The sequence below is a fragment of the Embiotoca jacksoni genome, unplaced genomic scaffold (assembly GCF_022577435.1).
Source record: "Embiotoca jacksoni isolate LCO1_2020_lvr unplaced genomic scaffold, fEmbJac1.0.p SCAF_2, whole genome shotgun sequence".
Taxonomy (NCBI): Eukaryota; Metazoa; Chordata; class Actinopteri; family Embiotocidae; genus Embiotoca; species Embiotoca jacksoni.
In genome coordinates this window covers 16,436,410-16,464,366 of record NW_027185340.1, presented here as the reverse complement: position 1 = coordinate 16,464,366, position 27,957 = coordinate 16,436,410, and the positions used below count along the sequence as shown (strand labels likewise).

Here is a 27,957-nt window from a genome sequence, read left to right as displayed (position 1 = left end):
ATAGAGTCACTTCAGAAGGTATTCAGACAACACTTGTGTTGGGAATTTTATTTTAGATGAATAAAACTGGCCTTTTCCCAACTAATCTACATTCAATAATCAAAATTGACAAAGTGAAGCTGAGGTTTTTTTTTCTTTTCAGAAATCCTTTGCTAATTTAGTAAAAATCACTTGCGGTAGCACTCCAATTTGGAGTCAGAAACATCTTTTTTCCCTTTTTTTTTATTATCATTTAACAGTGTCTGAAATTTAATTGGAACCCAACGTGGCAAAATGAATGCACTGTTGGATAGGACATAGTTTACACACACCTGTTTAAGATTTCAACATTCACACTGCATGTTTGGAGAAAAAAAAAACAAGCCAGGAAGTGCAAAGAACTTCCTGTAGCTGCCCACCATAAAATTGTGGCGACGGATAGATCAAGACAGGGGCACAAAAGGTACTCAATTAAGGGTCTAAATAGATAGAGATAGAGATTTCAGTTTTTGATTTTTAACACATTTGGAAACATTTCTAAAAACATATTTTACTTTGTCATCCTGGCTTACTGGGTGCAGACTAATGAGCAAAAATGCCAATTTTATCCCTTTAAAATGATATTTACAGCACGTGAGAATGTAAAAAGTAAAGTCTAAATACTTTCTGAAGTGTCTGTATCTGCAACAGTGACATCAATACAAAATGTGCTCAGGCCAACAACTGTTTCCTGACAGAGAAAAAGTGTATCTGGTTTTTTTTAGGGTGGACATTGCAAAAGCTCAAAAGTAGCTCAGCGGTAACTATACGGAAAATGGAAAGCAATTCCTCAGTTTTCCTCTACTGATTATATTTTTGATGGTCTGGGTATTTCACAAAATTCTCTCGACCACTAAATGTGAAATGAATCTACCTTTTCTTTTTGTGCATGAACAACACTAACTGAATTGTACATAAACATATACAACTGGAGTGCTAAAATCCATCAAATGCTCATCTTACTTCCACTGCGGCACCACAACACATTCTAGTTGGATGAGTCCTCGCTATCTTGCCAACACTGCTCTAAATATTCATTACAACCATGAAGGTAGTGGAGGTTGTGTTTTCAACCACACAGATTACGGGAAGGTTGCTGCCACAACCATACACACATGTCAGCACACACCAAACGGGGCATTGGCTAAACAAAAAAAAAAAAAAAAAAATCAGCATTACAAATAATGGAAATTAACAGCAGGTTTGGCTCGCATGTCTGCATGCAAGGGGCTTTTTGTAATTACATGATGTAAGCAAATAAATACGTGCTGATGTCTCCAAATGTAAAATATGTGTTGAGTGTGTGTGTGTGTATGGGATTGACACAGAAGCGTGTCACACTGAGGTGGAATTTTTGTGGTTTAAGAGAGTCTGCTGTGCATGAGTGGAGGGTGAGGGAACCAGACAGAGCTGAAAATATTGTTTTATATCCTTTCTCTACCTCTTCTCCACCTTTACCCCGGGAGAAATACAAATAAAAAAAAGTCCTCATGCACAGCACGGGCCCATCGCCTGGGTTCAGCCCCCATGTGGTGACCAGAGGTGATCAGAATCTTCTCAAGGCGGCCCTCCTTCTGTACCTGACAGCTCTTCCCCTCCAGCACCCAGCAGGAAAATGGAGACTATTTAAGAGGCGTGCGAGGAGGACGATAAATGTCTCCTCTTGTCAATAACACCACCTGTGTCTGAGCTATCCCTGGCTCCCAGGGGTAACAATAACTGCTCCATTCAACCCGAGATATGATGTTGTTTTAAAGAGGTAGTGCAGCCTTTTCACCCTAATAAAACTAGGGGACTTCTAAAGGACATATATTGGTCAAACAAAGGGCAGCAGAGGCCAAGATATACTTTTCTTTTTCTTTTTTTTTGTCTTAAGTATGAATAAAGCCCCCCCAAAAACTCCTACACTTTCTATAATGCAGCTTGGCAGCAACTTTTATTATTCACGTCCTGCCTGTAAAACAACTACAGCTTTCAATTTCACCAGTGTGGCTTTGATTGCAAAGATTTCGAATGTCAGGACCAAGCGGATATCACCCAAATGACAGAAATATGACATCATTAGGTTGAGGGTTAGACTTCAGGAAACTCCTCCAGAGCCATAGAAATTACTTAATGATTGTATTTTATTTTTCCCCTGCTGTTTAGTACTCCTTGAGATGATTAAAGTGCCCTTCATCTTGTCTGAGTTACTTCCCACAACATAAAAGGAACAAAGGGACCCGTGTACGGACTCAATGCGCTGTGCATAAATCTATCTTCTTCCATGCCATATAATTTAGCATCCTTGTGCAAAAGAGCAAAGGTTTTGACATTCAATCGAATTAGGGGTAAATGAAGGAGACAGGCCAAGAGAGACATAAGGGGAAGGAGGAAGAGTGCAGGATCCCCTGATATTTGAGCCATTCTAAAAATAACCACACTCGAGCAGATATACAACATGATGTGAAGTCCTCAAAAAACAAAGAATGAAAAGGGGGATAAAAGAATGAAAAGGGGGATCAAAAACTCCCCCTAGTCTCTCCATTGTACACCTGAACACTATCGGTGATGTGTGTTGGCATCTGGTGCATGTATACAGTAAATTACACCACTGTTTACTAAACATGAAGCCTCGTCCTTTATGAATGACTGGTAATGTTACCTCTCATCTGGCCATCAGTCATTGGAGTAACTCCAGGTTTGAAAGAGTCATTTAGTCAGCAGACGCCAACGTATATAGATTTCTGGGTTTATCTTGGACGCGAGATATGAGAATGGATTTCTGTTGACATGACTCGAATCTGTCGATCACACGGGACAGCCAGGAATGTGTTGTCCTGCAGCACAAATCTTTAACAAAGCGACTGGAAAAAGTTCTTCAGCATGCCGTCGTCTGGTCATTGTACTTCTCTAGTGCTCAATAGTACTTGCAGAAATGCATCTATCCTTACAAATTATGTACAAATATTTAAAATCCCAGTGTAGCACCCGTGAGTCACAGGCCACAGCTTAATGTTTGAAATGTCATAGTTGTGAACTCACCGTTCCAGCGAGTACTCGAGGGGAGAGCGGATTTATTTACCAAATCCTTTGCTGTTTACAAATGCAACAGGCCGCACCTGTCAGGGGGGGAAAAAAAAAGCAGATTATTAATATATGTGTGATTTAGCTCTAAACATTAAGTATTCTGGACAAGTACATACATCAGGTCACTGTGTCAATATGTTAAAAATAAACAATAAATTAACAAAGTACATTTGGTACTTTTGTGTTAGTGGATTTATCTCCATGCTCTTCAGTGAAGTGGTGAAATAAGGCACGGGGTGTCACTATTTCTTAAAAGAAGCTGACATATGACGACTTCTTTTTTTTTCTTATAAGAGATGCTGGACAATTAACCAAAGGCACAAAAGAAACAAATCAAGGCCAAGAATCTCTCTCGGCACCCAATTGAACGTCACCGATCACACCAGTGCGCAAAGAAACACTGCGGGCCACCCACCTCCTGACCCTGCCCAAGGCAGCTCCACTCTGACTAGCAGCAACTGCACCAATACAACACATCAGCATTGAAAAAAAAGAGTGGCAGTAAACAGCCCAGACATACAAGCAAAGCCTGAGAAAAGGGAGCAGATGCTGCCCTATTGTCCAATCCCATTTGTGACTGTGATTCCGCTGTTACACGCACAAGGTCAGGAGTGTCGTGAAAACAAAAAAAAACAGGTGAGACTGGCGAGGTCAAGCACGGACCGAACGTGAGTGTCAGGCTTCTAAATAAATCAAAATCAAGTCACTTGTCTCGCACTGTCCAAACAAACCGTCTTCCCGATGACAAGGAAAAGACCAAGTTCAGGCATCAGTCGCACGTTTAACCCTGATACCAGGAAACATACATGAGCAATGGAAGATCATTTACTAGTATTATAATATATTATGCATTCTGAAATCCCAAAACAAAATGTGTTCATTTACTCACAAAGACGAAAGAGAAAAGAGATGTCTTGTCCTTTAAAAAAAGCTTTGTAGGGTGAGTATTGCAGACCATATGGTATCTGCTTGGACATATGGGCAACCTGGTTGGAAAAAAAAAAAAAAAGAAACTCTCCATCCACGGCCTCAACTTCCTGTGAATGTGAATGTGAATGTGTGTGTGTGCGTGTGTGTGTGTGTGTGTGTGTGTGTGTGTGTGTGTGTTAGTCTGTTTCTATCATCTGTATTCAAAACATCCACCAAGGTGCTTTACACCTCTGAGCTGCCACAAGGAGTTCCTGCACACAATTCACCTTCCTCAAAGTTTGCCTCAATTTACATATTTTTACATGTAAAACACGCTTGCGCATGTTAGTATATATGACATTTCCTGTCAAAAAAAAAAAAAAAAAAAAAAGGTTCAGAAACTGAGACCAACAGCATATTCTAAAATATTTGAGCGAACAATGTATACAACTTAGGGTATGGTAAGTCCATGAGAAACTGTGAAGTGGAAGAACACACCTGAAAGCCTGTCGAACTAGGATCTAGGGTTGGGACTTGAATTTTCAATATTCGCAGTCATCATCATAAAAAAATAAAAAAAAAATACAAATATGGGACAATCGTACATCCTTATTTCTCCTGTTTTTATCGCTGCCTGGTTGTAATACATTACTCCCGTCAGAGGGTGGCGCTAATTCACCTGAAAACTGTCTGCCAGCCCCCTTTAAACAACATAAGGAGAAGAAGAACACATTGCTTTGCTGTGAGGCTCCAGAGCTTTGCCAGGTAAAACTGCGTTGTGTTGTTGTGTGTGATCCATAATCAAGGGCCGGAAGTGAGTTTTATGTTGGACGTGCAGCGCAAATAAAGACCCTCATCTGAAATGTGAAACTAAAGATGTGCTTCTCGTTAGATTTGTCTAACACGGGACTTTTAGAAGTTGGCTGGCATGCGTTGAGTCTGACTTAACAGTGAAAGTGAGTCTCTCTGTCTCTGAGTGTGTGTGTGTGTGTGTGTGTGTGTGTGTGTGTGTGTGTGTGTGTGTGTGTGTGTAGAGTTGGATGGTGGAAATGGGGAGATAAAAAGTATTTCTGCTTGAAATGCCCATCCCTACTAGGAATATAGCACTAAGGCAGTGGGAGGGTCTGGAGAGCTACACGGAGTAGGTTTGAGGCCAGCCGAGATGACAGCCGTATGGTTAACGCAGAAATATTACTCCAAAAATGAGGTGAAACAGCCAGACTTGGTTAGCCGAGCCCACTTAGTTTGCTTGCCGTGTTAAATGTTAAAAACAGCAGCACATCAAAGTGTGCCAACATGCAGTGTAGAAAAATCCCTTTTATCCCCGTCTTGGTTTACATGGATGATTAGGAGGTTGTCCGTCACCTTTCTGTTCTCCGATTGCAGAAATACAGCACATTTTCTGGGGGGCGGCCATGTTGCCCGTTTGTTGTCCTCATGTGAACGCTCTCTACTAGAAAGTGTAGGTCAGTGGTTCAATACTTGAATCCTTAAATTTAAACATAACGCCTGCAAGAAAACTCATGTCGTGGCTATTTAATAAAAATCCAAAATCGAATGCACTAATCCACTAAAACGGCAACGCCTCCCAAATGTGTTAATATGTTTAATCTGACCCACAGGTCCGACCATGTATTTAAAGCAGATAAAACCGATTTTTTTTTTTTTTTTTTTTTGTACGTAAATGGTCTTGAAAGAATTTGGTGAACCCAAAACACCAGACACTCTCCTTGTCATAGTCTTCTTGAATTTTATAACATTTACGCGGCATTCTTTTACTGTCCCTTTTCAGCTGTATGACTTGATAGTAATGCAGCAGCGGTGTGGAGGCAGACGGAAAACAAGACGTTCGCAATCAAACTGGATCCGCTATCTCCGGCGAACGAGGGCTTTGGTTGTTTATTTGTTAACACAGTGCAAAATTCGTTACATAAGTTAACTGTGAGTCACCTCGTGTTTCCTCCCTCTTGTGCCTTATGACCGAGTAATGCAACAGAGTAGGACAGGCTTCACCAGCGTTCACGCTGCCTTGTCTCTAGGGGCTCAAGTGTACGCTACTACTAATTAAGCAGTAGTGAATGCATCAATTTGAGTTAAAGAACATTCAGCTGCCGCTACTCTCGGCTCGGGGGATTCTGTCTTGCCTCCTCCACTAACTATCAAAAGGAGAGGAGGAGAAAAAAAATCTGAAGCGAGTGGTGACAGGAGAGAGAATGCTGCTTCATCTTGTACGATGAGGATGTGTGTGGTGAATCACAACGCTACGACAAAGTGAAATCTCAGTGAAATGGAGGGTGATAAACTTGAAATGGCCCTTTCTCCCCCGTAGCAGTAGCAAAGAATCAGCATGATGTGGTTCAGCCTCACAGTCATTTTCAATGTGATGCTAAGTCTGTCACAAAATCCTCAGCAGCTGTAAATCTTATTGGAAACAGCCCCTGATTCAGTGTTTTTTTTTTTTTCTTCTTCTTCTTTTTTGCACAGACTCTGCATTCTTACTAACTACGGCTGCAGTTTCCACATGAGCAGCAAAACAAGGTGGCAGATGTCAATCGAGATAAATTAAAGACAACAACTGGTAAGCAATTTCATGTTAATGAATCGTGAACAAAATGCTTGGGACGCTGATTCCTAAATGAGCTTTGCACATCATATGGCTTCTTGATTTATGAAACTTAAAGACAAAACAAACAACGTTCAAGTGCCGATGGCTGCTGCTAATCCGAACTTTCAATTAACCCTGATTTCACAGTGAGGAAAAAGTTCACTGATATTCCAACATCACATTTTTATAAAGCAAGAAAATAAAACCAGTGTTCAATCATGTCCGTTTACTCCTTTCAGCCAGCTAACGATAGATAATGCAACAAACAAGAAGACTGGCCTGTAATTAGTGTACCACTAGGTTCACTATACATCCTGAAAACACGCCTTTCCAGTCTTGTGGTTGACAGTCCTCTCGCATCCCTTTTTCTGTACAATTCAGAAAAAGAACAAGATGGAGATTTTATTATTTATATCTGCATTTTGACAGAAAAGTCTTCAAACCAGACTGTTAAAATGCAGTCAGCGTTGCGCTCCTTTTTTACAGTACAATTAAGGGAATGAATAATCTGTGTCCTTCATATCTATCCAGTAACATCAATTTGGTTTTAAGTTTAAAGTCTTTTTTTTTTTTTTTCTTCCTTTTTTACAAAGTTCGGCGGCATTAGTTTATGAACTGGTACAATGGAAAAGAAAAAAGAAAATTAAAAAAGGACTAAGCCGAGAACTCTGCAGGCAATCCAAAGTAAGAACCCTTCAGCTGTTATCACAATATTGCAAAATAGGCTAATATGATTATTTGTTTATGGTAACCTATTTCCCTCCATCTATACCAGCAATGAAAAACACCCCAGTGTCCGTCTCTAAAACTCTGGAGCAGTGAGTGTTATTGAGCTCGTGAGTGAACTGTGGAGTGCACAAGTAAACAAACAGCAGCCTTCAGTTACAATTAATGATGATTGACAGCGGATGTTGGGAGGTGTAAACAACCTTTAATTTTACATGACCTCTGTCAATGACCTCCAAGTGCAAGTGACAGTCATTATTCCCTGCTCAGAATCATTTGCTACAGCAGAGGGATTACCCTTTGTGGGTTTTTGGTTTTTTTAGTGTTTTTCCTCCCGTGTCCTCTAAAATAATACTTACCTGTTCTCGTTCCTTCTTTGTTTCAATCTCTCTGAAAGACGCTACTGAATGTGACATGTTTGCAAATGATCGCAGGTTAAACTGACAAGCCGGATGATGCTGTGAAGGCGATAGATGACTGCAACAAACTTCAGCACGCTTCAGCATCATTATGCAGATGGTGTGACAGCTGATGGGTTTTTGAGGCTGGTCGCTGCCAGAAAGGCTTCACTTTTTAAAACTGAAGCCAGGGATTAGGATGGAAGTCACATACCGGAGAAGTTTATGAGGGCGGAGCGAATGACTCACTCTGACTTCACTCCAAACGCTGCTGCAAAGGTATCTTATGGGGAATTAATTCCATTGGAGCTGCTCGGAGGCCCGTCGCTGATGGCTGGCTATAAATACGAGTTGCTGAGTGAACGTGAAGACGGACGTACACGGTCAGCAAATCTACCCTAGTTAATAAATATCTAGATTTTTTTGGGGGGGATGATTAGCAGGATAAACCCTTCCACCCTTTGAATTAAAGGCATGTGATCAAAGCTGCCCTGCTACTGTCAAAATAAGACATGAATCAACACTGATGCAACACCGGTTTCAAATTCCATGTGTCAAGTTGGAGTCATAATGAGATACCTCAAGAACAACAAAGCACTAAAGGCAAGAATTTTTTTTTCCACATCAATTTGATAGATATCAAATGCATGTTTTTTGAACATATTCATCAGTGTGTGTCCAAAATAGTGGGAGCCTGTCTTGTTTTCTACCTGTCCAACTGCCTACCCACATGCTTTCTTTTCCCACGACTCATCTGTTTTTCTTGCTTGGTCAGAAAAAAACTTTTGACTTTTTTTTGACACCTCTGTTGACAAACCAGCAAAACATTCAAGCCCGAATCCAACAAGAAGCTACAGTAGATTCCGTTTTTAATTGATCCTCAACTAAAGGGCAAAAAAAAAAAAAAAAAACTATTAAAAGATCAACAGTTCAAAATATAATAATCATTTAACCACATCAACCCAAAACTAACTTATTTCACCACTGCATTTCACAGTCTTCGGTTCAACTGTTAATCCCACCTAGGGGTGTACCTCCGTACTAAAGCGCGACTCTTGACATTACTACAAAAGGCTAAATGGTGACTGCCAGAGGAAAACACAGAGACTTCATAAATAATTGTCGCCCCATCAAGAGAGATTATGTCTGAGAGCCACTTTGCATAACCCAGTCTGACGTGGGCTACACATACTGTACACACGACAATGCACAGACACACCATCGGACCGATCAACCCTCCGGCTGCAGTACACAGTATAGATTGAGTCACAGCCCCTCATTAGAAGGGAACTAAACGGGGGCTGCTGCATTAAAAGAGGTCACTCACGTTTGACTGAGCCCATCACGTGCACACTGTGACCCCACGGTATCTCCATGGGCAAATCTGAGTGTATCTGTGCGTGTGGATACATGTACATGCGTATTAAGTACAAATGGCGTTGACAAGACCTACGTATTTTGCTTTTAGCGCAGTGTCTGGATGTCAGCAATCAGTTACGCGCTGTGGTTTTATCCCCGTGTTCATTTCAGAGTCTTTGTTTAAGCCATAACTGTCACAACTACAGGCAGTTAGTAGGGAGGAGGGTAGACACATGTAACACTTTAGATATATATAAAACGCCTGCACTCCACCACTGTGTAATATGCCCAATTTAGTTGCACACAATGGACATAATTTCATATAAAGGATTTTTGTTTTGGCTGCTGCTGTCAGTTGAGTTATGTTAATGTGGGGTAACACTGTTATAAAAAAAAAAATGGAAGACTTCAACGATATGATTATAATTTGGTATGGCTCAGAGGAAGCCTGGCAACTCTGAGACTACCAGAAACTACGCACGCTCTTGGTGGCATCACAAACTGCACTGACAAAAGGTAGCAGAGGTCTGGGAGGCACCAACTCAAGAAGCCAAGAGGACCATTCTCTTCACATCGAAAGGAACGTTCAAAAGGGAGCGGAAAGCTAACCTGGACCACAAGCTAACGGAACAGCCAGACATCATCCTCAGATCCACCTCTGTTGAACAGATTACTATCACTGTTTTGATGGAGGAGGGAACGGAGGCCGCCTTAGAGAAGAAGAAGAAGAAGTAGAAGTATGCGAAGCCGCCAACTGCACGGGAGCAGGTTAGGGAGAAATCATCCATCATATGGAAGTCAGCTGCAGAGGCTTGATCGGAACATGCACTTAGCGCTTTCCGAAGGCCCATGGAATCGCTGGTTTCAGGCTGAGGAAGATGCTTAAGGTCCTGGCAGATGAAGCCGAGCGGGGCTTCTGGCTTTAGCTCAGAAGGAAGGACAAGACGAGGGGAAAACGTGAACCCTACGGTCAGCTTAAATGAGCAGTCGAGAGACATCCTAAAGCTGCTCCACTTCTTTGAGTTGCCCAGGGATTAAAAGAGAAAATCACCACTTTTTATGAGCATGTCCTCTCAGTGTTCATGGTAAATGTTGTCGATTGAAGCAATAAATTACTCGGTGCCGCTTTATTGTAAGAGAAAGCTCAGTTTTTCTGAGTTTTCCTGCTAGTAGTTTTAGCAGTGCCTACATGTACCAGGATGCTTTGCACGCAAGCCTCCAACGCCTAACTCCCAAATCTTACGGTTCCCTTTACCAAGTCTCTCCCATTGTAGCACCGGCTCAACAACAAATGAGAAGCATAGGCATTATAAGCATCCTATATTGTAATGTTAGCAGCTATTGAAAACACAAACAACACAACGTGTTCAGAAACTTGTCCAACGGTACTGTGCATCGTGCCCTGGCCCCCTTTGCTGACCAAAACATCGCCCTCGGTGACAAAAATCCTCACTCAATGTTCATGTGCCCCCTCAGCCCAGCTGGGTTTTGCTTGTCTTTTCCAGTTTATCCACAAGAGCGTCTCCAGGACAACTCTGTCTGAATAATAATGCAATACTTCTACCAAAAAAACATTACGATTGTCATAAAACTGCAAAGAGTTTGAAGGCTGCCCCAGATATTGTTTGGCTGGTGTGTACGTGCAGTGTGCAAAGAGCTTTGCTTGTTGTTTTATTTCCTAGGGGATTAAAATCTACATCAATCCTCTGTGCAGTTAAGCTGAGGAGAGACAATGGGCAGACACTAATGGACAGTGGTAAAGCTGCAAACCAAACTGTCCAGCAACAGGCTACTAACATGCTCAAAGTCAAGGCAGTCTCAGTCTCAGTAACCACAGTGATGTGGTGCTAGTTGATGGGAAGAAATATGGTGTTCCATTACTTTCTCAGCAGATTAGATTCACGGCCAGTTTGCATTAAGTTATTACTCTTGTTGCCAGTTTAAAACTTATACTTTCACTATTAAGCTTAAATAATAACATTTTCCCTTTCAAGTTTTTGATTACCATTGGCGAATACAACAGATGGATTTAGTTAGCCAACATCCTCTGTGGCCTGGAGGGTTTAGCACTCACTCTTCCTGCACTTGTTAACACAGACAAACAAGGCCCTGGTCTAAAGTGTAAATCAGACCAATCAGGTTAAAACCTGGGGTCAATCTGTGAGGGTACCTGAGCAAACATCAATCAACAAAACAAAGAATACAAAGCACTTAAAGGAACGTAATAGGGAGAAGTTTGAATGGATCCAACCATTCATCTGTTAACGCCGTAAACTTAAACATTTAGAATGACTTACTGATATATTTTAATCTTGTTTAAAACCAGGTGAATTCATGAAGCACAATTCAAACATACAAATGTTGAAGGGCTGAAATCCACTTTGAATTGCTTCTATTGTGACACACTTTATTCAGTCAACCTTTCTTTTCCAGATGACACAATTCTCCAGTGACGCTATGACAACCCATCAAACTGCATTCATAATGATATGTGACAGCATTGGATGGAGTACCTCAAGACAGATATTTGCTGAGTGTGCTTTCGGCAGAACAGGTGAGCTAACCAAAAAAAATGATAAAGTCAAAAAGATGTCCACAAAAGAGAAAGGAATAGTTCTCTTGCGTTTTTATACAGGGAAGGAGGACAATGAGAGGTTCATTGTAAGCAGTGGGGATACAGAGTTCTGTGTAGTAGACTAATGATTAATAATGCTTTCATAATGCATTCAAGCTGTAAAAGTAATTGGGGAATACTTTTCTCTGTCTATCGCTGTTTTTACGTTCTATGATTCTTTCTGTCTTACAACATCAATTGCCAATTGCCTGCATCGCCCTGCATTTCCCCCAAACAAATCCGCTTCAGTGAGGTAGAAGTTGCTCAAATTCACTAAATCACAAATGCACAGTAAGTTACTTTTATTGTCAATGTCTTTTCTAAATGCTTAGCTTTTGGTGGCGGCCAAAACCCAAAAGAATCAGCTGTAATTGAACTGTTTACTAAAGGTCATCTTAAATGTCAATGAGTAGAAGGCTTAGTTTTGTTGTTGTTTTTTTTTCTAACAGAGACAATCGGACAATATCTGGTCTAAAAACCTATTTATGAGACTGAACGAAACTTCCACAACAAAAGCCACTCCCAGAGACAGATGGAAAATTGAAAATATATGATGTGGGAAATTTCAAGGTCAAGCCAATACATTATATTTCCTTTAAAACTTGGCAATGACAAAAACAACCCTATCGCCACAAAGAGTCGTACCTTCAACTGGACCCTTCCAACCAACACTGGCGGGGCACATTCTCTCCCAACTGACATTGTAAATTAGTGGTTCTCAAACTGGGGTACAGGCCCCCGCTGAGGTCATGCTGAGCCAACTGTAAGGGACGTGCACGTGATGGGGCGAGTTGATTCATAAAGGAAAAAACAGCAAAAGGAAACAAGTGTGCTCTGATACTTGCAATGTAATTAAGATTCTGAAAGAAAAGTTTCAATTATTGATTTAGAGCAGGACTCTCAAACTAATAGGCGGCGATCTACCCGGTAGATTAAGGAGCTCTCAGAGAAAAAAATGTTGCAAACACCTGACCTGAAGGAATGAAAACAAAAAAAACAAGACATTCACCCAAACACAACAATGCCTATCTTGCTCCATCATTGTACTTACACAGATGCGTCTTTTGTGTCTGGAAATCTAGAAATATTGGGCAGTTAAACTTTTTTTAACTTGTACATTTATTTGTTTCTGGTTAATACATTTTAGCTATGTTTTTGGTCTCCAAATATTTGGCTTGAAAGTTGCTAAATGCTGTGGTTACCATTTGGGCAGATAGTATATTGTGGCCAGGTTTGGCAGAGATTTTGAAAATGAAATGCTCAGGTCATGTGGTAATTTTCCATGATTATTGTAGCTGCTAAAAGGTGAATCTGCTTAAACCTTTTTTAAACAAAATCCATGTGTGATTATGGAATTGACTGTAGCAAATCAAGTGAATATTCTGATGATGAAACATTCTTTCAGACCTGAAGGCACAGAGACAATTCAATCATCTCCACTGTGTTACAGTGTTAAGAGCGGTGCCAGCTGAACATATGGAAACCGGTAAGAGAGCTGGAGCAGGGACATGTATTGTGGCCTGGCGATGGTGACGCATGTCTGGGAGGCTGACTGTTTTCAAACAGCTTCCATTTACAACTCAACCCCACCCTTGCTTTTCTTGCCAACCGCACTGGCCACCAGTAAGTGACACAGCCTCTCTTTGACAAGGGTCCCGCACCCAGTCAACAACAGACTCTTTGTAATTATTCACAGCTTTACAGTCATTACACAAGTGCCCAAATGTGTCAGAACGCAGAGTAGAAAAAGACTTTCCATGTGAAAATGTAAGAGTAAAACCTGTGCATGTACGCCGTCCACAAAGCACGCCGAAGGCAAAACCATGGCTGGTGTTGGATACTGCAGAAATACGTTAGTGTTCAAATAAACATGAATCAGCAGAGATATGGAGCTCATCAGATCAATGTAGATTTAATGAAAGATTTAAGTCAAGATATTTTCTGTGTGTGCGTGTGTCCAGTTAGGAGACCCTGCTGAGATAATTCTCTTAAAGCAAGTGTAATGCGGCGGGTTTTCCTGAGCCGTCAGCTTCCCCCCCATCCCTCTCATTTCTTCCCGTCTCACTCATTTGATGTGCTTCCTCCTAATCTTCCCTGGGCTGTCGACCTCACAGAGACATAGAGGACACACTCAGCCATTCAGCCATAGCTTCTCATTCACACAAGCAGAAAAAGCTTTCCTTGTTCAATGTGCTTAAGTGTTTGCCTCTGTCTGCGTGCGCGTGTGCGTGCGTGTGTGTGTGTGTGTATGTGTGTGTGTGTGTGCGTGTGCATTTTTTAACACTCTAATTTGCTGCATGATATCGGAGTCACCAGCTGCAAAAGGAAGATTTTCTACATCTAATCCATTGTGGAACTGAATTACAATTCTGTAACTGAGTGCTGTACTCTACTCGGCTATTGCTACCCATGAATGGGGACTCAGTGATTCGGCAATGAGCGCTAATGATGAGTAGCTTAAAGGGAAATGTCAGCCATTTTTGAAAGCAAAGTCTGCTTTCTTCAACCCCTTCTAGGAAGCAGGTCAAATGACTCCTTAGCTTGGATGCTTATGTGGCATTCTCCAATTTCAACGGAGTGCAACATCATTTGACATGACGCTGGAAAAATAAAGGCAACTGACACCTTATTAAGGGTCTCTATACAAGTGAGCCAAAAAATTCTGCAGAACGACTTTTATTTTGTTTTTAAAACAGTCTTACACATTTTTACTGATGCTATTTTTCGCAAGTATTTCACAGCTAAATTGTGTGAACAGACGAACCCCCCATCTCTTGCCATCGCCAAGGTAGCGTGTATTTTTAGATTGTTTATCCCCAATTTTGCATCCTACAATGCCTGAACTTGGAAATCTGTGAAACGGAGCCCCTTCTGTTTGAGTCCTGAGCATTTAGTCATTCCCTCGCCGCCACATTTTTGTTTGTTGTGGTTGATGTACCATATGTGTACTTATTTTCATCCCCCCCTCACAAAGTGTAGCTAAAAACAGATGAAAAAAAAACATTGGTGGCTGTTCGTGAAAGTACATTGTCCTTTTGAAAAATAGTCCGGTATTTTTTAAGCAATCTTAAGACGAATAAACTCACTCAATTTGCTTCATTTTAGCAGTTACATGTCTGTTTATGACGCTCAAAAGGTTCGTGGCAAATAGGAACCAAGGCAGATAAGCTGCTGGTGATCTCGAAGAACTGTGTCGAGTAACTCTGCTGAAAGATTGAGAAGGATTAAACGCAAAAAAAAGCCGGCATGTAACCAGTGGTTTAGGTGTCAAATGTCAGATCAGAGAGGTCAATCGGTAATACGTTGGTGCCCTCGAATCCAACATTCGACACGGCTACAAATGAGCAGTTAAAAGTACAATTTCCTCAGCGATCTTATGAAGGAAATGCACGTAACAGTATAAAATGAGTAGCTGAAAAAGAGCATGCACATGGTGTGAGCGTGTTTCAAGCCCTTCCCCTATTATGGCTACACGCTTTTTTTTTTTTTAAATCCCAACATGCGACGATAAAACACATCATTCCTCCAAGTGCTTTCAAAGTCCAGTCAGCCATGTCTGAGATATCCCTTGTGACACACCGACAAACAATGGAGAACACCCTTAGGCCAATTGGTGTAATTGTAAAAAATTCCAAGTGAGAGCGGTCGAATAAATATCAGTCCAAACGAGCTTAATTCAACCACGATCAATAAGATTGGAGGAGTTACGAATCAAAGGAAGACGATTTAGTTTTAAAAATCATGACAAACGGTTGGAAAGGAAAAAGAAGCTGTGAGGTGACAACAACATAACCTATTATTGGAGGAAGGGAGATGAAAGTTGCGGCACAGAGGAGGGAAGGAAAAGAGAGGCGAGTGACACTGCGAGTGACTCAGCCCTCTGAGAAAAAAATAAAAAAAATAAAAATGCACCAATGCTACGCAACGTGCTATTTGTCATTTACGTCCAGCAGTCCCACTTAAGGCATGCTCCCCAGCATGTGGGGACGTGACGGGGACAAGCACTCAACTGGAAGTAAAATCCAACAATGTGTAGAGCCTTGAGTGTAAACACGTGCATGGTAATTAAATCAATTAATATCATTTAGTTAAGTACACAGCGCACCCTCGGCGAGGAGACACACATTCAGAACTTTGATTTGTACGTCAAAGCAGGATTTCTGTTCTAAACATCATTAGAAGAATTTGTGTGCTATTATGAACAGATATTTGGACGAGGCAACAGGGATTCGTGAGCTCGACAGGCCTTGTCTAAGTGAAACAGGTAATGATTGGCTGTCTATTGTTTCTACTGCTCACAAGCAGTGAGCCAAGTTAAGATGTTAAAAGATAATAGCAAAGATGTGACATTATGACATTCCCACCGCAGATGATTAGTTTGGGTCAGATCATAAACAATTTACAAAATGTTTGAAAGTTAACTCTATACAAACTCTTTTAACAGTCCTGTATTACAACTTAATTAGCAGCACAACAGGAAAATTCAATTACCAGAGGTTGTGCTTGTTCATATCAGTCCTGGCACTCTTAATTATTGTCATTATTAATACCACTACTGATGTCTGAGCATTAGTAGAACGATCTGAACTGATTTAGAGTCCAAGTGCCTGTGAGATCGCTGATCCACACATATTCCTGTGCTCACCAATCACCAAAAAGTTGTTGCGGTAACCATGATGCTATTCCATTTACTTTGTAGCTCAAAAGGCATGTTGCAAGGTGAAAGGGGGCATTTATACAAAACACACATCCGTCATGTCAAAAATCTACCCGAGACCATGATATTTTTTAGTACACAACAGTACCACAGCTGATATATAAATGTCTCTGGATCACTACAGCCAACGCAAAACTGGTACACTTGAACACATTGTCTTTAACTTGTGGCTATACATGTTACCCATGTACAGTGGTGTGAAAAAGTGTTTGCCCCCTTCCTGATTTCTTATTTTTTTTGCATGTTTGTCACACTTAAATGTTTCAGATCATCAAACAAATTTAAATATTAGTCAAAGATAACACAAGTAAACACAAAATGCAGTTTTTAAATGAAGGTTTTTATTATTAAGGGAGAAAACAAATCTAAACCCACATTGCCCTGTGTGAAAAAGTGTTTTCCCCCTCCTGTTAAAACTTAACTTAACTGTGGTTTATCACACCTGAGTTCAATTTCTCTAGCCACACCCAGGCCTGATTACTGTCACACCTGTTCTCAATCAATAAATCATTTAAATAGGACCTGCCTGACAAAGTGAAGTGGACCAAAAGATCCTCAAAAGCTAGACATCATGCCGAGAGCCAAAGAAATTCAGGAACAAATGAGAAAGAAAGTAATTGAGATCTATCAGTCTGGAAAAGGTTATAAAGCCATTTCTAAAGCTTTGGGACTCCAGCGAACCACAGTGAGAGCCATTATCCACAAATGGAGAAAACATGGAACAGCGGTGAACCTTCCCAGGAGTGGCCGACCGACCAAAATTACCCCAAGAGCACAGCGACGACTCATCCGAGAGGTCACAAAAGACCCCACAACAACATCCAAAGAACTGCAGGCCTCACTTGCCTCAGTTAAGGTCAGTGTTCATGACTCCACCATAAGAAAGAGACTGGGCTAAAATGGCTGCATGGCAGAGTTCCAAGACCAAAACCACCGCTGAGCAAAAAGAACATTAAGGCTCGTCTCATTTTTGCCAGAAAACATCTTGATGATCCCCAAAACTTTTGGGAAAATACTCTGTGGACTGACGAGACAAAAGTTGAACTTTTTGGAAGGTGTGTGTCCCGTTACATCTGGCGTAAAAGTAACACCGCATTTCAGAACAAGAACATCATACCAACAGTAAAATATGGTGGTGGTAGTGTGATGGTCTGGGGCTGGTTTGCTGCTTCAGGACCAGGAAGACTTGCTGTGATAAATGGAACCATGAATTCTTCTGTCTCCCAAAAAAATCCTGAAGGAGAATGTCCGGCCATCTGTTCGTGACCTCAAGCTGAAGCCAACTTGGGTTCTGCAGCAGGACAATGATCCAAAACACACCAGCAAGTCCACCTCTGAATGGCTGAAGAAAAACAAAATGAAGACTTTGGAGTGGCCTAGTCAAAGTCCTAACCTGAATCCTATTGAGATGCTGTGGCATGACCTTAAAAAGGTGGTTGGTGCTGGAAAACCCTCCAATGTGGCTGAATTACAACAACTCTGCAAAGATGAGTCGGCCAAAATTCCTCCACAGCTGTAAAAGACTCATTGCAAGTTATCGCAAACACTTGATTGCAGTTGTTGCTGCTAAGGGTGGCCCAACCGGTTATTATGTTTAGGGGGCAAACACTTTTTCACACAGGGCCATGTGGGTTTGGATTTTTTTCCTCCCTTAATAATAAAAACCTTCATTTAAAAACTGCATTTTGTGTTTACTTGTGTTATCTTTGACTAATATTTAAATTTGTTTGATGATCTGAAACATTTAAGTGTGACAAACATGCAAAAAAAAAAAAAAGAAATCAGGAAGGGGACAAACACTTTTTCACACCACTGTATACGACCTGAATAGGGATGTTACGGGATGGCATTTTCTCGGTTTGGTACATTTTGTGAGCCAAACGATTACTGTCAGAAGTCTATTTATGTCTCCATACTTGCCCTCCTGGAAACAAAACCGCAAGAGTGCGACCTCCGTAGCATGCTAGCAGGGTTAGCCTGGAAAGCTAGGCACACACTCTGCCAATTTGTATTGAGCAAGGAGCAAGTTTACTCGCTTGGTGACTGATTTCATAAAAATGAACTCGAGTTTATTCACTAAGGGAGTGAAACATTACGTACCACGTTTTGGTTCCATTTGCCTGAGGAGTGGTAATAATGCCAAACTTTAATGAAAGACGGCGAACTATAAAAAGTACCTCAAGGACACAAAAATGTTGGCACTGAAAAGAGAGATGCTCTTTGTTGATGTTTGATTCATGGGCTGGCATAAATGTAATCAATCACTGCAGTACAAACAGCTCACTGATGACAACGGACATATAACTGTCACTGAGCAAATAATCAATAGCTTCTGTCTTGGTGGTTTATGATGGCTACACTGAAAGGTTCATGTTTGACTGTGGTGGTGGTTGGTGTGAAGGAGGTGGTGGAGGAGGAGGAGGTGGTGGTGGGGGAGGAGGTGTTGGTAAAGGAGGTGGTGGTGGTGGTGGATGGGCCCAGTTCACCGGCTTACTAACCACAGTCCCATTTATCTCTGCAACACAGCAATCAAACATGGGCCTCATAAATCATAAAAGCGGCCATCATTGTCTGTGAGGCTGTTAGCTGTCCGCAGACTGCAAACAAATGGAGGGCAAATTAATATTATAGGAGTAACTCACTGTGTGCATGAGTCAGACCTCAGCGTCACGGAGATAAATATTTCATTCTCTGTGGTCTTTACACTGATACAGCATTCAAACGTCTATCAGAGGTCAGCAAACACTATAACCAAAAATCTCTGTGTTGACTTTGTGCGAGGGAAAAAAAAAAAAAATCCATGTTTATCTAACAGTAACTTAAAGAGTCTTATATAATGTCATGGTGTCGGTATTGAGTAGGCTGATTACTAGAGAAAGTAGCCAGTGTGCCTCATTCATAGCACATATTATGCACAGACGAGCGGCCACTCGTGACCCAGTTGGATCTGTGTCTCTGGGCCTGTCTGCTCACTGTTTCTAAGCAGAGCAGATAATATGACCTTTGTAAATGCAACTTTCTTTAATTTATCGTGGGGGATTTCTGTGACCCAAGTGATGCCGTCTTATGCTGATGTACATACTTGACATACGTTCAACGTGTGCACACGCAATCTATTGAAATACAGTATAGGAATATCTAATCTATTGTACCAGAATCCAGATAAGGAAAAAACAGATTCACAAAGGTTCATATGCTCATTCTTTTCTATCATTTCTTGTTTTCCTTTCTCTACTCTTTAAAGAAGCTCATGCTCTTATATGATTTAATACAGTTGATATAACTGTTTGGGAGATTTGTGTAAGACCTACATGATAGGAATGTCTCCGTGCCAAAAATCTGATGGTCAGTACCACCGACATTCCACCATTCTTATGTATTTGTAATGTATTCTTAACGTAACAGTAACACCACATGTTGATATAAAGTTAACAACTGAAACTTTCTGTGTACAGATCGCGATGGTGAGATAAGTTTGAGGTATTTCCTATGAAATGCTGCGGACAGTCCTTGCATATTTTTTTTGTTTTTTTTTCCCCTCCACAAGTAGCAGCGCACCTATTGCTGTACAATGCCGCTTCCATTACACATGCTGTTCCCATTGCCCAGTATCTCCACGACCGAGAGCATCTACGGTGCCACAGCAAAAGAAATATACCGTAATGCTTTCAGAATTTGGACACTGACTTGGACTTGGGAAAGTATTGGCTCGTGATACACGATATAATGATTGATGATCTATGCGTTTCGACTGATGGTCACAAATCACATCTGAGCTTCACACTAACATTCCACCCTGACAGATTTTGGAGCTAAAACCTAGTAACTCATCTGACAACAATATTATAAAGATGTGGGCATGGCATTGGACAGAAAGGTCTGTTTGCCATAACATGAAACCGTGATGTTGAACTTTTGAAGCACAAACGTATTCAAAGAGATGGGAGGACCACGATGACTAAGGGCCTGCCGGAGGCTCAGGTTGAGCCAGAATGAAACGCCCTTGTCATCTATATTAGGAGTCATTTCCATGTAAAAAGGTCTTTCTAACTCCTCACTTGGTCCACTTGAGCAATGACAACAAATGCAGCTACTTTAAATCTAACTTCTAGAAACAAGTATTTGAATTACAGTGAGGCCTCGAGGGTGATGCGTGTTCAGTATTTCCAAGCGATGATGCTCTACGATGAGTCAGCACCAAATTTGATGAATGCAAAGGAGTTCTCCAGTAAAGTCTAATTTAGTGGGTGGGAAAGGCGTGTGTTTGGGCTTGCTAGGGCAGCACCCATGTTCCCCCTTAAAAAAAGAAAAATGTAGGGGATACAGCAGTACATCATTACCAATGCAGCAGATAAATAAGTCAACAATATGAAAACGGGACACTTTGAAACAGAGGAGGAATTCCCCAGCTTGCTGCCCATAAAACCAGATACAGGAAGGCTGAGCACAGCCTTGGGTGAGTTGTGTCGACATCATAGGAGCCATTTGATGAAGATGCAGATTTGTGTTCTCTTACTTTACTGTTTTTTTGGGGTTTTTTTTTTTTTTGGGGGGGGGGGGGGGCAGTTTATCATCACAGGTTCCATTCAGGGCTACATGTAATGTAAATGGCTTTATGTCCATCAGGCCATTTCGAAATTTCCAATCCAACCCGTCAAACTGAACTGTACACTGAAACCAAGTGAACGAACGATGCAAACGCAATTAACGGAAAGGAAGCCCTCCTCATGCAAACATAATGTGTCTATGTGGACAGAGCTTTAAATATCAGAGGACAAATGAGTAATTTGTATTTCCCTGGTACAACTAGTGAGTAATTAACAGACAAAAAGAAGGAAATGAAAGATGTGCTCACCACACAGCCCCACAGTTCTACTCCAAACAGACGAGAAAAGCTGCTCTGCTTCCAGCTGAACTAATGTGATCCAAAACTTTGAGACCAGCATTATTTGTGTCCTTGTATCTCAGGGCTTGTTTACATAATCAACTTACTTTCACATGGCCAGTAACTTTACATTATGCATAAAGGTGCTATAAGAAGTACATTCAATTTCTCAGGGTGATTTCATTACTCCTATCCATTTCTTTTGATCTCTGACCAACCGAGATGAACCTTGACCGCTGAGCAAGCAAGGAAATGGAAAGATTTGGACTTTTTTTTTTTTAATTACAAAATTCACCATATTTCCTTTGTGGGTATTTTTTTTTTCAACTTAAAGAGGAGTTCAGAGAAGGGGTTGTTGTCGAAGCCAAACGTTATAATTTACTTACAGAGTTTAATGGAAACAGAGCCTTTGGTACCACATAATGACAAAAAAAACCTTTGGTACAGGTAGCAACTGTGGCTCTGATTGAGCGCTCATTACTGTGCTCATGTATGGTTGTTTTTCTCACCACCTTGTAAAACATGTTAATTCAACTACTCCTATCAACTGGTAAGCCAAATCTAGTGTGAAATGGAGACTTCTTAAGTTTGAGATGAAGATGAAGGCTGCCTGAAACCTAAAATAACACGGCGAGCCAAAGATGGTTTCCACCAATTGGCACAGCTTTTTTTTCAGTCTTCAAATTAACAGGAGGTGCATAATCCCCACAGGAGTCCACACACACTACACAGCACGCTGAAAAAAACAGGTCGTCAATGACTGGGATGCTGTCAATAAACAACACCGCAAATCCTAGGAAAAAAACAAAAACTGATTGGAAAATAACGACCCCTCCAAAGCAGACATGATGGGAGACCAAGATCAATAAAGTCAAATTAAATGGCTGTCCAATCCAATCGGGCCGCGGTTTGCTCAATCTCCTTTTGACTCCATATTGCTACTTGCATTGAAAATATTTGTACCGTTATTATCTAAAATAGTGAAGATAAACAAATAGTATAAAAAGAGTGACTTTTCAAAATTGTAAATACGAGCAGCCAGCAGTGAAAGACTCGACTCTCTGTTTGAGGATATCAGCTTCAGACTGCTTCCCGAAATCCTGGAGGGATTACGTGGCATCAGCCCAGTCAACTCAGGACATTGACGCGAGGAACTGCAGGCACTGAGGAGGACGATATCGTCTGCTTCCAATGCAGATCGAGTTTCTCATTCTGAGAGCTCACACATCGAAAGTGTGAGCATCAGGAACGCAAGCCAATCAAATTGAACTGAAAAAAAACAGGTCACAAAACTTATCCTTTTTCTGAAATGTTTTTGTCTATACAGGCAAGCCTTAAGTGTCAAATAATCCTTTTTTTTTTGCTTTTTTTTTTTTTACTGTTGCTTGTTATCACTGCCTTCTCTATTAGTTGGGCTCGTGACAGACATGTATGCCTTTGATACATGAAGCTTTTGTGTGGTGTTGACAGGAGAACAGTCGAAGTGCCTTCAATTTATTGCCGTGGTTTGCAATATACTACAAAATAAAAAGGACTCAAACTGGAGCGTACGATGACCTTTGCGAGAGATTGCTCTCCACTCTGCACGCAACTACAACAATGGGAGCGCGAGAGCTGCCCAATGTTCCCGATGATCGTCACTGCATCATCTGTGAGACAGGCATTAAAAGTTGATTTCTCCAATCACTGAGCTGCAGTTAATAGAAGCTAGTGTTTGGAAACATCTTAAGTGCTTCTTTGCCTCGTGCAGTCTCGAAGTACCAAAGCCAGCTCTGATTTACTTGTATCTGGAGACATAATTTGCGGTTCTTAAAGCCCCGGGTGTTGCCGCTCCAGCGGCAACACTTGATACTCAATCACAGACTACTCCTTGAGAAGCTCTCTTTTTTCTTTTTCTTTTTTTTTTGGAGACTTCAAAAATGCAAGTGGTCTTCAATCACTGAAAGCCTGGTGCCCATTTTATAGTTGAATTGAAATCAGTGGCTTTCATTAAACATGCAGATTGAAACCCTCGTAAGCATAGCCCTGTGGCTGAAAAAATGTCACCTGTCCCATGTATGCGTGCGCTTTCTGCCTGTTAATGAACTACATCTACTGCCATCTTTAATGAGCCTAAATGAAATAGGTACTATATATAGTTTTTGATTCTGCACACAAGATTTTCGTGTGGATCAATGGAGAAAATGTACACGGAACCAAAACCTACATGACTTTTGAAAAAACTTGTGCGTTCAAAGAATCCGCAAATTCATGTATTTTCCTGTGTCCATTATTGTTGTGCTAAGGTGTACATTAAGTTGAACAAATGGCTTCAGAAGATGAGTTTTATAGTGGGTGTTTAACCTGCAGATTATCTGAGTGACAATTGCGCAAATCACCCGGTAATGAAAAAAAAAACCTTTACACAATGTCACCTATGCCTCCAGTGATATCTACTTAAAAAAGGGCCTTGAGGCTAATTGGTCTGTGTATTGAAGTCATCTTTCGAAGCTTCTGTTCATGTAGCACATATGAATCACTATCTTGAGCTACAATGGACACAGAATTGGCTTTTAAATCAAAATCGGAACTCAAAGGCCATCAAATAACCTTGAGGGAGGATTTTCTTCTTCTGGGATGTTCTAATAGGGAGCTTCTCTGTGAAAAAAGGGTTTACATGTTTAGAATAACTTTGTTTCCCCTACGTCAAATTTTCTGTGTGATCTCTAAAGCAGATCTGCATTTAATCTTCCATTTAAAATTGTACCTAAAAACTACAAAAGACTCTGTGTCTTTGCTAGTACGTTTGGTCATTACACTGTTTCAGTTTTTCCTCTCAGGAGTCACATCACTTCAATTCCTCACAAATAAGCGTAGAAAATGAAAAAAAAAAAAAAAAAAAAAAAAAAAAATGGAAAAACATATATTTGCTACTGATACTCATAATTTTTCACCTACGATCATTGTATCTGGCCACCTGAACTAGCTTGCGCCTATTATGTATAAAACTCCCCCTAACTTTGTCTAATGTACTGCCAAAGATCTTTAACTAATAGCTAGTTTTACACTGGATTAGACCATCAAAACCAAACAAGCATCTTTATCAATGTGTAAATCAGCATCTAGTTGAGCTGGTTGAGTTTGCCACACTAAAGTGTTACTTGGACATTGCTAAGTGCAAATATTTAGCAACAACTAACCTCTATGCAAGAACTAGTTTTCGTGGTGCAAACTGTTTTAATTTAGTGACTTGTAAATCTCCACTTGGTAAACACGTATAAGGAGGCTAAGTTTAAACTTCCAAATAGCTGGTGCAATCAACTCATGTTCTTGCCCTGCTGTAGTGAAGAAATTTCCCCTCTGGGATTAATAAAGTGTATAAAATCAAAAATCAAATCAAAAATATGTGTGCAAATGTTTAATATTCTACAAACAAACACAGCAGACCACATACTGACACCTCTCCACGAAATGCAATGCTCCCTACATCAGTTCATATTTTCCCAATCTCACATTACTATTAAAGTGAGTTGAAGGGTTACAAAGCAAACAAAACGTGCTCTTAACTCTGTAACTAAAATGGACGCTCATTTTAGTAAGAGGACACATTTTCATCAGCTTGTACGGTCTCGCTGACAAATTCTGTTGTCTCAATATCCCACACTTTTTTTTTTTTCCTCCAGGAAAAACATTTGAAGTTTATGGGCGTCAAAATGACCCTGTGGCAGGCTGTAAATAAATGTAATCCAGGCAGTTCCAGTGTTAAATGAGGGAGTTCAACCTGCAAGAAAGGACACTTCCTACTTAAAGCAATCACATCCATCCATCAGCCTTTTGTAAACCATTCCAGTAGCACATTGGCTTCGCCCTTCACCTCCCACCCTGTGGGTAAGATTGCATAATGTGCACAGTTTTAACTGTGAAGACAAAGGCACTCTGACATTAGGCATGTGCATCAGCAGACCTGATGACATGACAAGGAAGGCTCCAGTTTCGCAAGGTCACACCAGAGGACGAGCAGATAGATCGGGGGAGCGTTACAAACGAAGCAGCACAGGCCATCAGGAATAGAGACTGACTGTAAAAGACGGGGGAAATATTTTTTTTTTTTGGGGGGGGGGGGGAGATGAATCAACAAAACTGTGCTGTCAGCGTCCCTGGGGCCAGCAGGGAGCATTAAGTGAGTTGACATGGACCGCTGAGTCTCCCCCTTTTCTCCTTCCTCCTCTCCTCCCTTGCATTTTTTTCCTTTGTCTTTCTCTCTCATCCATATGGCAGATTCCACCTCTTCCCCTCCCCCTGCCCTGCTGCGCACTCTATTGAAATGGCCTCTCTCCCACATACAAAACCCACGCTTGCTTGCACAAGCATCCCACATCCCCTGAGCCATGTCTTATTTACGGTTCGATTGTGGACGACCGCCCTCCAGGACAAGCGTCCTCCTCTGCCGCCTCTCTGCCTCGTGCCCAGATGTTGTTCAAATAATTAGGGGGAAAACCTGCTTTGTCCACTAGGGTCATAACAGCATCAGTGGCAAACGCAGCAAGAAAGCTGCAGCAGGTTGGGCCCGACACTGGAGTCAGAGGAAGAGGACAGAAGGATGAGGCCTGACGCCAGCATTTTCAGAGGATGATACACACCAAAAAAAAAAAATATATACCTCAAACAGCACAAACGCTTTTGTGCAAAAAAAACAACAAATCTCTGTGCGATACACAGGTTAAGAGCAAAGAGCTTTGCAGCAAATGCACACACAAACATACACACTCACAAACAGACACACACTCACAAACAAACACACACGCCTCCATAAGCTAATAAAGTGTGCAGCAATGATTGAACAGAACCCCTGGGAGGCACAACACAGCACTATCCCTGCTACAGAGGTGAGAAATAGGGCTGCTACATCTTCCAAAAAGCACCAGCGGTGCCTGCCTGCCCGCTGACACATTCCTCTGGAGTCTGCAACACTCTGCTCTGCTGCCTGTAGCCAACTGTGAGGATGCAAAGCGCCTCTGTGGGGTAATAACACCTTCTTCATATGGGCTGGTGAATGTAGCAGCCAGTCTTAATGTGACATGCCTTTGACAAATATGAATAGGTCTTCTTACCTAACACACTGTTGGCGTACCATCAGGTCAGAGATCATGGATGTTACTTAGAGTATCCGCAGTACAACCTATCACACTTCTATCACACACTATCTCACATGACTAATATATCAACAGCTAATGTAAATTATGGTTGATTTGTTAAAACTGAAGAGGCCCATCTTTCATGACTTTGTCAAAACAACTTAAAACTAAATTACAAGAGCTGTCTGGGAATGTTGGAACCAAATTTCTGCCGTAATATCTGGGCCAGTGTAGAAGCGGTGTAAACATTCCCTGTATATTATGCTGCAACTAACAATTACTTTCATTAGCAGGAATCAATAATGAATTGTGATGGTCTTTCTGTTTCTCCAACCAACGATCCAAATCCTAAAAGGTATCCAATTTACTGTAATAGAGCATTAAGCGAACCAGCACATATGTACATCAAAGCAACTAAAAGTAGGGGTTCTAGTATTTCTGCCTTTAACATAATGACTAAAGCGATTAAGTTACAATTAGAATTGTTGTCATTCATTTTAGTTTTACAAGAAAGGCAGAAGATAATGAACAGACATGGAAATCGAAATGAATTATTATCAACTCGAATACCCATGCAGTGGTGATAATTTACAGCAGGGCGACAACCAACCATTCTTTTCATAATGTATTGATCATTTTGTCTCTAAAATTGCAGAAAATAGCTCAAATAATCCCATAACAAAGTGATGTAGCTGTTTTTTTTTTTCCCCTCACCAAACTTCAAAGATATGGAGATATGACAAGGGAAAGCATCAAATCATCACATTTGAGAAGGCATACAAAAATATTTGCCTATTTTGTGTGAGCATTTATTTTCAAGCAACGAACCAACCAATTATTGCAACTTTACTGAAAAGTCTCCAAAAGCGCTAAACCTTCTCTTTTGTGATAGTGTTTTCTTTACGGGTTCTCTGAGGTTGGGATAATTAATTTGTAATAATTAAATTCCAAAGAATTACTGAATCTGTTTAAAAAAAAAAAAATAATAATTAAAACAAAAAAACAAAAATAATAATTATATAGATATATATATATATATATATATATATATATATATATAAAATAATCCTTTGTTTATGAGAGGGGACCAGACACATAATTGTGGATGGGAACTGTATGATGGCTGGTCATCAAATCCAAACAAAGATTGTTGTGCGTATCAGGGGAAGCCAACAAGTTGCAACAAAAGCTGCTCTGTGTAACACAACAGAAGTAACCAAAACGCAAGAGGCACACATTCCTTTCACTGAAGACTGAGCACTTCTTTCTGTTGCCTGGATGTCCTGTCAGAGTGCTCTTTGTATTGTCATGCCATTTCTGAAGGTTATACAGTTTTACCCGCTAACTCGCATTCTTTTGCATTGCCCTTCTTCTTTTTTTCACCAAACCCTTTGTGTAACGGAGATATATACTTAGCAACAATTGTCTGCGGTGGCTGTGACCATTGCTCATTGCTATTTTTGTAAAGTACTCATTGCGAGTGTCTTCAGACAAACGAATTAGCAAACTGCCAAAAATGTAATTCAAATAGAAGTGCGGAGAG

At 40.9% G+C, this 27,957-nt stretch overlaps 1 protein-coding gene across 3 annotated transcripts in view; it reads right to left on the bottom strand.

Moving 5' to 3' along the window:
* Positions 1–27,957, bottom strand: part of adarb1b (adenosine deaminase RNA specific B1b) — a 115,152-nt gene that overhangs the window by 71,298 nt on the left and 15,897 nt on the right. For all 3 annotated transcript variants that reach the window (XM_069154780.1, XM_069154781.1, XM_069154779.1), the window contains one exon: positions 3,043–3,119. The gene's annotated coding sequence lies outside the window, so the exon portion shown is untranslated. The remainder of the gene's footprint in view (positions 1–3,042; positions 3,120–27,957) is intronic.